Source organism: Setaria italica, chromosome VII, assembly GCF_000263155.2.
Source record: "Setaria italica strain Yugu1 chromosome VII, Setaria_italica_v2.0, whole genome shotgun sequence".
Lineage (NCBI taxonomy): Eukaryota > Viridiplantae > Streptophyta > Magnoliopsida > Poales > Poaceae > Setaria > Setaria italica.
In genome coordinates, this window is record NC_028456.1 from 1,872,981 (window position 1) to 1,884,926 (window position 11,946).

Below are 11,946 nucleotides of genomic sequence, written 5' to 3' on the forward strand. Positions count from 1 at the left end.
TCACAAAATTTCAGTATAATTGGACTTGCCTAACTCGAGTCATGAGTAAAACATTGCAGCTCGGCCTGCTGAAAAACAGCCAGGACAGAGAGGCAAAGATGGAATTTTTCAGCCTAGTTAACCCTTGAATCGAATACCAAAGTTGTAGCATACTAAATTACATACTCAATGACCAAAGATGAGAATTTATGGATGCTTGAGTCAGGAGATATGAATTTTCTCCTAAGTTACAGTTTTCTGCTCACATTATTTAACTGCATCTTGAACTTTAATATTCCACACATATTTTACCTTGTTTTATCTTCTTGTGAGCAAGTTTGAAACTTATGTGACTAATAGAAAGGTTCACCCTTGCAGATGGTGTAGGGTACACATCAAAACCCTAGTGGTTTTGGAGCTAGTGGCAGCGGGCAATAGTAGCCACCACCACCACTCCCGCCTTCTATGGAGGCAATATTGGTTGCCCAAACTGAGTTGCTGCGACATCTTGTCTAAGGACAGTAGCACCAGGGTGGGCGAAACGTCCATCTGCCACATGTTGCGAGCTACCAGGATTTCCTCGACACTCAGCCCCCTTTGTTTTTCAAAACAGAGGAGCCTTTGGACGCGAATGCTTGGGTTCGCACCATTGAATCCAAATTCTCTCTACTCGCCACTGTTTGTTCTGATCAGAACAAGGCAAAGTTTGTTGCACAACAACTTAGAGGCTCAGCACATTTATGGTGGGATCATTACCATGGCATGCAACTGGCAAATCATGTTATTTCCTAGGAGGAATTCAAAACTGCTTTTAGGGGCCATCATATTCCAGAGGGACTGTTGGATAGAAAATTGAATGCTGGCACTGACTTAGGGCACGCGCACTGTGCTCGAATATGCTCAGACTTTCAATGACTTATGTCAGTACAAAGGCTATCATGCTGACACGGATGAGAAAAAGAGGGACCGTTTCCGTCAAGGTCTCATAGATCAACTGAATCCCATCAAGAGAAACAGCTTTAATGAGTTGGTGAACTTAGCAATCTCGCAAGAGGATTGTATTATGCCTCATCGTGCAGACAAAAATAGGAAGACCCCAGTTGCACTAGCTAGTGCCCCAAGCCAGAGGTATCGGATAGTCCAGAACACTCCATCTAGGGCTCCCCAGAGAGCCCCATAGCCTGGACGTTGGGTGATCAGGCCACCGCAACAGCAGGGAGCTTCACATTTCCCTAATTTCCAACAGCAAGGCCCAAGGCCCAATACTCCGTAGCCAGGTCACCCTGGCAATGGGAATCATTGCTTCATTTGTGGGAGTCCTAATCACTTTTCCTGAGAGTGTCCTCAGAACAGGCCCAGAATCAGGGACAAGGCTCCAATCAGAACAAGGGCAAGAAGCAGACAGTCCAGGTCAAGCAAGGAAGGATTAATTTCACTACTCTCGCCGATCTTCCCAAGGGTGCACCGGTGATGATGGGCACTTTCTCTATCCATAACTGGCCTGTGATTATATTGTTTGATTCTGGTGCATCACATAGTTTTATTGGAACCAAATTCAATGGTAAATGTGGATTGGATTTCTGTCACACAAAAGGGTCTTATATGATTTCAACACTAAGCGGTAAAATTGCTTCCAACGAAATAACCCGTCGGGTGCCAGTCAAGTTGGGTAGTAAAATTTTCAAAATTGACCTTATTATTTTGGGACTTGAAGGCATATACATTATTTTGGGTACAAATTGGATGACTTAGCACAAAGTCACATTAGACATTGCAGCATGGACCGTCGAGATAAATTCACCAAACATGGAGCGTCCACACTTTAATTGCCACCCCGAGAGTGCATAAATTTGTGCGCTTTTCTAGCAATAGGGTCCCGACTAGAAGAAATTCCCGTGATATGCGAGTACGCCGATGTTTTTTCGAATGATTTGCTAGAAATGCCGTCGGATAGGACATTGAGTTTGCCATTGAACTACAGCCAGGCACTGCACTTATCTCAAAAAGACCCTATCGAATGACGCCTATGGAGTTGGCAGAATTGAAAACCCAACTTCAAGAGCTACTAGACAAGGGTTTTATTTGCCCAAGCACATCACCTTGGGGCTGCCCAGCTCTCTTTGTCAAGAAAAAGGATGATAGTTTGAGGATGTGTGTAGATTACTGAGCTTTCAATGCGATGACTATCAAGAATAAATATCCGCTACCCTGTATTGATGTCCTCTTTCATCAACTAGCCAGAGCCAAGGTGTTCTCAAAAATTGATCTCCGCTCTGGATATCATCAAATTAAGATCCGGCCGAGTGACATCCCTAAGACCGCCTTCTCCACTCAATGTGGGTTATATGAGTACCTAGTCATGTCTTTCAGGATCACGAATGCTCTTGCATACTTCATGTATCTCATGAATTCGGTGTTTATGCCTGAGCTTGAGAAGTTTGTTATGGTTTTATAGATGACATCCTCGTTTACTCCAAAAATAAAGAAGAAAATGCCCAACATCTCCTTATTGTTCTCCAATGCCTTAGAGATCACCAACTTTATGCCGAATTCTCTAAATGTGAATTTTGGTTGGATAGTGTGAAATTCTTGGGACACACAATCTCTAGTGAAGGCATAGACATTGATCCAGACAAGGTACAAGAAGTGATGGATTGGAAGCCACCCACTTCCATTCATCAGATCAGAAGTTTCCTTGGTCTAGCGGGCTATTATCATCATTTCATTCCTGACTTCTCAAAAATTGCTAAGCCAATGATGGAGTTGTCAAAGAAAGAATTCAAGTTTGTATGGAGCAAAAAGTGTGAAGAAGCTTTCCACACTCTGCGAAAACTACTAACTTTAGCACAAGTCTTAGCTCAACCCGATAACACGAGGCCCTTTGATGTTTATTGTGACACCTCTAGCACTAGTCTCGGTTGTGTTATTCTGCAAGATAATCGAGTCATTGCTTATGCTTCACGTGCACTTCGACCTCACGACCAGAATTACCCAACACATGACCTCGAGCTAGCAGCGGTCATTCATGCTCTAAAGATTTGGAGACATTATCTGATGGGTTCTCACTACAACATCTACACATATCACAAAAGTCTCAAGTATACCTTTACCCAAGCCGATCTGAATATGCATCAAAGGAGGTAGTTGGAGTTAATTAAGGATTGTGATCTCGAGGTGCACTGTCACCCCAGGAAGGCCAATGTGGTTGCAGACGCATTAAACCGCAAGGCTCATTGCAATTGCGTTTCCTCATAATCCTTTACAAAAACTTTGTGTCATGAAACGAGGAAGCTTAATTTGGAAATTATTCCTCAAGGCACAATGAACCACATTTCTATCGAACCTACTTTGCATGATCAAATTGTTATGGCATAGTTAGATGACGAAGGTATAAAAATTATAAAGCAAAAGCTCTCTCAAGGGGAAGAGAAATATAGATGCTTCCGCTGAGATTGGAAGGGAGTTGCATGGTTTCAGGACCGCATGGTTGTTCTAGAGAATCCCGATCTCCGAAAACAAATCCTGGATGAGGCACATCTTTCCAAGTTCTCTATTCAACCGGGTAGCACCAAAATGTACCAAGGCCTCAAACAAAATTTTTGGTAGACTGGGATGAAAAGAGAGATTGCTAAGTATGTGCCGGAATGCGACACTTGTCAAAGAGTAAAGGCCAGCCACTTAAAAGTTGCCGGTACTCTTTAAACATTGCCTATACCATCATGGAAATGGGAGGACATAATTATGGACTTCATTGTTGGTTTGCCCAACACCTCTCAGAGGTATGATTCCATATGGGTTATAGTTGATAGACTTACTAAAACGGCACATTTTATTCCGATTCATACAACCTACTCAACCAAGAGATATGCCAAGATATATCTTGATCGCATTGTTTGCTTACATGGAGTGCCCAAAACAATCATCTCAGACTGAGGTACTCAGTTTGTGGCACACTTCTGGGAACAGTTGTAATCTTCTCTTGCCACTAAACTAATCCATAGCTTGACTTATCACCCTCAAACAGATGGACAAACGGAAAGGGTAAATGAAATCCTTGAAGACATGCTTGGAGCTTGCATCATTCATTATGATAAAAACTAGGATAAATGCTTGTCTCTAGCGAACTTTTTCTAATAACAACAGCTACCAAGCTAGTGTGAGGATGGCACCATTAGAGGCCTTGTATGGTTGTAGGTGTGAAACTCTGTTGAGTTGGTCCCAAGCTGGAGAGCGGAAAATATTCAGGCCAAAGTTGGTAATTGAGGTAGAAGAAAAAGTTAGGGTAATACAAAAGCACCTTAAAGCTGCCCAATATAGACAAAAGAGCTATTTTGTCAAGAGGAGGAAACCCTTACAATTCGATGTTAGTGATCACGTATACCTTCAGGTTTCACCATGTTGGAGGTATGCCCTAGAGGCAATCATAGAGATGATGATATTCCATTTGTATCCATGATTTGTATATTGTGTTCATTGAATATCCATTAAAGGCTACTTGAATTGATTTGCAATTATGTGAATTGTATGTGAAACTCTTTACTTGTATGGTTATTCTAAAAGTTGTCCCTAGTCGGAGTTCATGTGAGGACACACATGAATATTAGACTAGCACATGTATTAGTTGATGACTATGTTTCACAAGTCATGGACATGGAGATGTTGAACTAATAATGTGGACACATGTGGAGACATGTGCTAGGATTGACCCAACACGAGAAGTAGTTCTCTCTTTAAACAACATATACGCTTTGTCCTTAGACCTGAGATTGTCGCATGTATTCTAGATGTGGATCGACCTACTTAGGGGCTATCAAACGCTACGCCGTAACAGGGTAGTTATAAAGGTAGCTTTCGGGTTTGTCAAGAAGCATGCTATGAGACATGGTCAATCAAGATGGGATTTGCCCCTCTCTGATTGAGAGTGATATCTCTGGGCCCCTCGAGTGATCGGATCCGAAAATGCATGGCCATGCTACGTACGGTTAAGAGTTAACCTACAAAGGGATTCCGGATCACAGGATCGAGAAAGAGCGGTCGGCTTGAAGCTAGACCAAATATCGTGAGGCAAAGGGAATAGCATGTATATTATGTTGTGATGGTTCGTCTGATATGATCTTCGTGTGCGTATAGGAGTTGACACGTCTTGCTAAAGGCCGCTACCGACTATTGGGCCGAGTAGGAGTACTCGGGCCATGTCTATACGCATCCGAACCCATAGGGTCACACACTTAAGGGGCTGGAAGCCCAATTCGGATCTGATCCGAGTTGGATTAGGTTTAGGAGTACTAATGGGCCTCGGATCCAGAGGCCCATCAGGAACCTCTATAAATAGAGGGGTGGGGGCGCCCTAGGGTTCACACCTTTTGGCTGAACACATTTGCCGCGCCTCCCATGCCCTCGCCTGTTGCAACTCGCGGATCTAGCAATCCGGCTTGCGACGCTTCCTCCCTGCACGTGTGGATACCTTGGAGGTGTTGCGCCTGCAGCACTTGGACGAGCCATCGACGAGCCGCCGACGAGCCACGACGAGCCGACGACGGGCCGCGGTACCAGAGGCGATCTTGCTGTGCACGTGGACGAGCTGCTGAGGAGCTGCTGGACGTGATCGACTACGTACGACTACGTTGATCGACTACGTACGACTACGTGATCGTCTTCACTGCATCGACGCATATCTACATCTTCCGCACCAGTAGTGCGTCGAGTGGTAATCCCGTGATCCTTATACGGCAGTTCTTCCTGGTTATACGCGGTAGAAATTTTGATTTGCGCTAGCGTAGCCTACCTCGTATCCCAACACACCAACCAAAGGTGTGCAAAGATTTGGAGTCAAGGGAAAACTAGCCCCTCGATATATTGGTCCCTATGAAATCTCTGAAATATGTGGACCTGTGGCCTATGGAGTGAAACTTCCACCTAGACTCTCATCTATCCACGATATCTTCCATGTCTCTCAACTTAAGAAATGTGTTCGAATTCCAACCAAGGTTGTCGAATAAGAGGAAATATGGGTAGAACTAGATCTTTCATATGTTGAGTTTCCCTCCAAGATTCTTGATCGTAAGGAAAGAAGGACTAGGCAACAAGTGATAAAAATGTTTAAAATACAATGGAACCATCATACCGAAGATGACGCAATGTGGGAAACCGAAGAATTTCTCAACAAAAATTTCCGCGGGTTCCTACTCGGATAGAAAGGTACACACACACACACACTAGTTTTAATCACCCAAATCTCGGAACAAGATTCTTTGTAAGGGGGGTAGGCTGTGACATCCCTAGGAAATTGAGAACAAACCAAAGAAAAGTCAGAATTGGCTAAGTACTAAACACCCTTGTAAGGGTGCACTTGGGAAGCAAATGAAAACAAATTTTAAATAAGAACTCAATTTTTGGCCAATATAAAACTGATAGATCTTTTCAAATTGAGCAACTTTCACAATTAGCACTTTTCTTGATTTTGAGTGGTAGGTGTTCATAAACAGAGTTGAAGTTGGGCCAAAATTTAAATCAAATTCAAAAAGAGTTTGGCCTATGTTCTACCAAAGTTCTCCCAAATTTATCTCCAAATCCATCAAGTTTTTCATATGTTGGCTTTTAGAAAAGTTGTAGCCCATACTTTGAACTCAGACTTTTATATTGGGAGATTTAAATGTGTAGTTCCAATTTTGAGAGAAAATTCATGTCGAAGCAGGCCCCTTCGCACGCCAACTGGGAATGCGCGCTCTGGGTGCGGTCACCGCATTCGCGGCGTGCTTGCTGGCACCACGTGGCGAGGCGATAGCACAACATGCGCCAACAGCTTGCCCAACCCTCGTGCGTGCTATCCCCTCCCCTGCATGGCACAATCTCTGACCACCAACCACTAGTGGCGACACACCCCAGCGCGCCGACACAAGCCACGGCCTCCCGGCCATTCCCGCCGCGCCAATGCGTAGAGAGGCTCGCCTGAGAATCTCACCTATCCCCTTCCCTTTGCCGCTTATAAAAAGGGATAGTGCCCATACCTTTGCCGTCCGCCATTAACGCCGCCTCACGAGCCCCTACTCCCGACCCTCACCATCGCCACCCAAGTGCCTCAATGCCTTTCCCAACCACCACTCCACCTCCCCAGCCCCACAGACCTCCACCACCACCGCCACCCTCGCCGGAGCTCGAGCCGAAGCAGCCGCACCACCACTGCTCCGCCGCGAGACCTCACCAGCTCACCTCCGACCCCGAGCCCTACACCGAACTAGTCGCTGGTGAGTCCCTTGTCACCCCCGTGCCCTTAGCCCACGACCCCATGGCCCCACTTTGCCGGAATCACGCTCCCCGAGCCGCCGGCCAGCCTAGGGACCCAATTGCAATCGAAGTTTTGATTTCAGGGTCTCTAGTGCAAAAATGCAGGGGCACAGTTCTAAATACTGAACGGTTCTAAGGGTCGTTCTGTAAAAGGGAAAATGCCAATTTGAATAAAATGCATAGAAAATGGTTGAAACTTTGGAAATTCGTATAAAATCATAGAAAAATGATAAAAATGTGAATCTTGTTTATTGAGTTTCTGATGATATCTAATTTATTTCAAAAATGTTTATGTGCATGTTACTATTCTATATCTGGTGCTATGATTTATTTTGTCTAAAATTCATTAAATGCTTTATAAATCATATGGTGGTCTAAAAATTGCAAAACCAATTTTGTTAGATTCCATTTATCATGAATGTTCTAGATCTGCAACTTGTGTTAGTGGAATCTATGGTTTTCATGCTGTTTTAAATATAAATGCTTGCTTTCTTAATATTGTTATTTGCATGATAATTAGTTAAAAATTGATGAAAATGCGAAATAAAGTTTACTAGCTTCCTAATGCTCATATTGACTAGTAAAAATACTTGTCCTTGTGAAATATGTGTTTACGTTGTTTACCAAAATGCATGTTGTTTAATCTCCTTATTGTGGAATAAATAGTTTTCCTACTTATAAAATCCTAATAAATTCACAGTAGTATTTGATAGTGTTGAAAACCATTCTGTAAAATTTTTAGAGCTAAACTGATGGTAGACCTCTAGTTATAAATCATTCTTCATATCTACCATGTAACCATGTTTGATTTTTAGTAAATTCTGTAGTTGTCAACTCCATCTTAAATTTTTACAGTAGATATCTTGTGTAGGGGGAAGCTCTTGTAAGTCATTCATGTTCATATACTTGCCGATGCTTCCTGAAAATTTATTCATGTTGAAAGCTAGTTTATTTAGTAAGGAAATTGCTACAAGGATTTGTAGGCTCACAAATGATTATTTATGCTCTTCATCAATAGCATGATCATCCCTTAGAGTTTGCTAAACAGTACCAAAACACCACCACCTACTGTCCTTTGAATAATAAATTTCTAAGAATTTTATATGTGTACACAATCACCATCAAAATAAAATCTATGTTTTCTTTCCAACCAAGCTTGTTTTGTGAAGAAAATAAATGATTATAAACTTGTCTAGGTGAATGTGGCTAAAAGAAAAAGAAATGTGCATAAACTTGTCTAGGTGAATGTGGCTAAAAGGAAAGAAATGTTTTTAAACTTGTCTAGGTGAATGTGGCTACAAGAGAAGAAATCTTATGCATATTTATATTGTGTAGAAGCTAACCTCGCCGACGAAACGTACGAGCTCGTCTTGGAATATGAAGAAGGATAGCAGGAGGGTGAGCTGAACGTGATCGAGGCAAACCAAGGCCTGAACCAAAGTTCGGAAGACCCTAAGGCTAATATAGGACAAGAAGGCAAGCCCCAAAGCATAACCCTAGTTTTCAAAATTTATACAATATTCTTGTTACTTATGTTTGTGCATTAAGTCCATAGGAGTTGTATTGAAACCTTTCTTGCATGATCCTAGTATCCATGTTTGAACACTAGCATGATAGGTCGCTCAGTTGCTATGCTAAATAGGGACATGGTAAAAGTCAAGTGATATCCTGTCACTCGCGAGCTATAGGTGTTGCATGTTTTCTTATGTTAGAATCATAAGATTGATGGACAGGGCTTTGTGCCATGTTCCTAAATTTGTTGATGCTGCATCTGTATAGAGAAAAATTTCTAAGGTCGAACCGTGTCGATGTTTGTGGTCAAGTCTTTGAACGTACAAAACACATGCTGACAATATGGTAATCAGTAAGCCTAGTACCTAATTGAACCGGGGCATGGACTTTTTCCCCACTCTCTCTGGAAACGTTTTCCCCTTGTGCATCATGTATGGCCATGGCACTATAACATCCCTAGTTCAAGTAAACTTTGCAAAGGCTAATTAGAGTATTTGAACACTCAAATCATCACTATGCCTTAAGTAGCTACTTGTAAATTTCAAATTTAACTTGTAAAGCACCAAAAGGGCAAATTTAAAGTCAAATAGGGCCAAACAAGAAACTAAATGTGAAAACCAACAAATTAGTTTGGGAAGGTACAAAACACATCCAAAGTTCAAATCTCAAATTTTGAAAACGTTGCAGATTCTTCAAATGTTCAAATATGCTTCAAAAAGCACTAATTGGGCGTAGTTTTTAAAAACAAAAATTTATATAAGAACTCAACTTTTGGCCAATATGAGGGTTGTAGAAAATGTCAAGAAAAACAATTTTTGTTATTTGCACATCTCTTGATTTTGAGTGTAAGGCCCTCAAATTCCAAATCAAAAGTCAGCAAATTTGGGGAAAATTTGAAATTCAGCCATGTCCGGCGTTCCACAAAAATTCTACCCATTTTATCTCCTCTTATGTTAGGTTTTTGACTCATGAGCCTTTGTAGGAGTTGTAGTGTAGGATTTGGACAACAACTTCTATATTTGAAAAATTTCAAGTGTAGTTCAAATTTTTGGAGAAAATCCGGTTCAAACTGGCAGCCCTCACACGCCACACAAATCCCTGGTGTATGCCAGTGCATGGTTACCGTGCGTCTCGCTTGCGATGTTGCAACATGGCACCACCCAACCGGTGCAGCTCCGTCGGCAAATGTTCGCCGGCGACAGGACGTGACCTTCCCCGGGGCTGCCCAGTCACCGTGAGCGCAATCTTTATCCTCTGTTGTGCATCTCTTCCCCGATCAATGTCCGCGACGCGCCCACGTGCACCCCTGTCGCGCCTACGAGCTAACCGCCACTGGCTCCGCCGATTGGCCAATTCCGGTTTTGAGGCGACAACATGAGCTCCTCCTCCCGACAAGTCCCTGCGTGCGACAAAAGGAATCATGCATCGCCCCATATCCTGCTCTGCCACTCCTCGCCGCCCGCCCACGTGCGCAGCACCGCCGTGGCCCACCCTGACGCTTCCAGCTCCCTTCTGCCTATCACCAGCCCTCCCCGTGCTCCCCGGTGTCCCCAGCAAGCTTCATCCAGCCCCTCCTTAGACCCCTGGTGCCTTTAAAAGGCCCCATTGCCTCCCCGACGCTTCACCATGCGCCATCTTCCTCCGCTGAAGCTCCGCTGCCGCCAGAGAACCCCACCATCAAGCACCACCCTCCGGCCCTCGTCACCACCTCCTAGCCCCTCCAGTGAACCTCCTACGCCCCACTCGAGCTTCCAGAGCCGCTGCCCAGCCTCCTTCACCAATGCCGGTGTCGGAGATGACTCCCCGCCGCCGCGCCTAAGGCCTCGCCGTGGACCGCCGCCGTCAAGCCTTCTCCGCCTGCGTTTCCTTCACCACATCGAACCACGGTGAGCCCTTGCACCCACCTATTGCTGCTGTTGCTCGCCGGAATTTCACCGGCAAACCGCTGGCGAGGTCCATGGACCTATTTGAAAGTCCCCAAATCTTTCTGAGGTTTAACCCGTAAAACTGCTGGGCCTATCTGTGAGGATTCAAAAGTTCCAAGGGCCCATCTGTAAAACGGTTTAACCTTTTCTGTTTTATTGTGGATTTAAAATGGCTAAAATTTGGAAATGTGTAGGAGAATGTAGAAAATTTCTAAAAATATGATTCCAACTTTTTTAGACTCCTGGTCAAGAGTAGTTCCACAGAAATATATTTGTGGACATGTTACTGTTGTAGATTTTAATTAAGGATTTATTTTGTGTTTAAGCCAATAAATGCTTAGTAAATCATGGAAAAATGATAAAAATATGAATCCACCTTTGTTGAATCACTTTTGACATGCTTGTTCTAGATATGAATTTTACAACACTAGTTTACATGTTAAACATATTGTTTTGAGCCAACTACTTGAATGCTAGGCTTAATCTTGTTATTTACACTATAAATGGAAGAAAATAGATAAAAATGCAAGATCACCCTTGTTGAGTTACTTATACAATTGTTTCCCTAGGAAAAATTTTAGTTTCTGTTTTATACATGTTTTACCTTGCTTATATTTTTGCACATGGTTTAATACACTTAAAATAGGATAAATAGTTGGCATGCTTTATAAACCTTGGAAAATTTACATTAATCTATGTTAGTACTTGGAAAACTCCTGTAAAAATTTCAGATTCAAACTGCCACTGAAACTTGAGATAAAATAGATCTATGAAATCTTCCATAGGGTACTTTTTAAATTTAGTAATTTTTGTAGAGGTCAAATGAGTCCCAAAATTTTACAGTAGCTCACGGATATGGTTGGGCAGCCTCTGTAATATTTTAAGGGCAAGTATATTATTTAATGCAACCAAAAACATTTATTGAAGTTAATAGCTAGTTAAATGGAATAATAACAAATATTGAATAAGAAGGGTAAAATGGTAAATGTTAAATTAAGTTGTTTAAAAATTCAGAAAATGGATAACTCTCCAAATGGAAGTTGAGAAACCCTAGAATGAACCCACCTTTCTTTCTGAAGTTCAAGTGTTCAAAACTATATATATGTACACAATCACAATCAAATCAAGCTCGAGGTTTAAATCGCAAAAGTACTTTACTTTAAGAATAAATCAAGTTTGAAACCTTATCTAGGTGAATGTGGTCATTATGAACTTTATACTTCTGTAGTAATATCTGAAATGCATC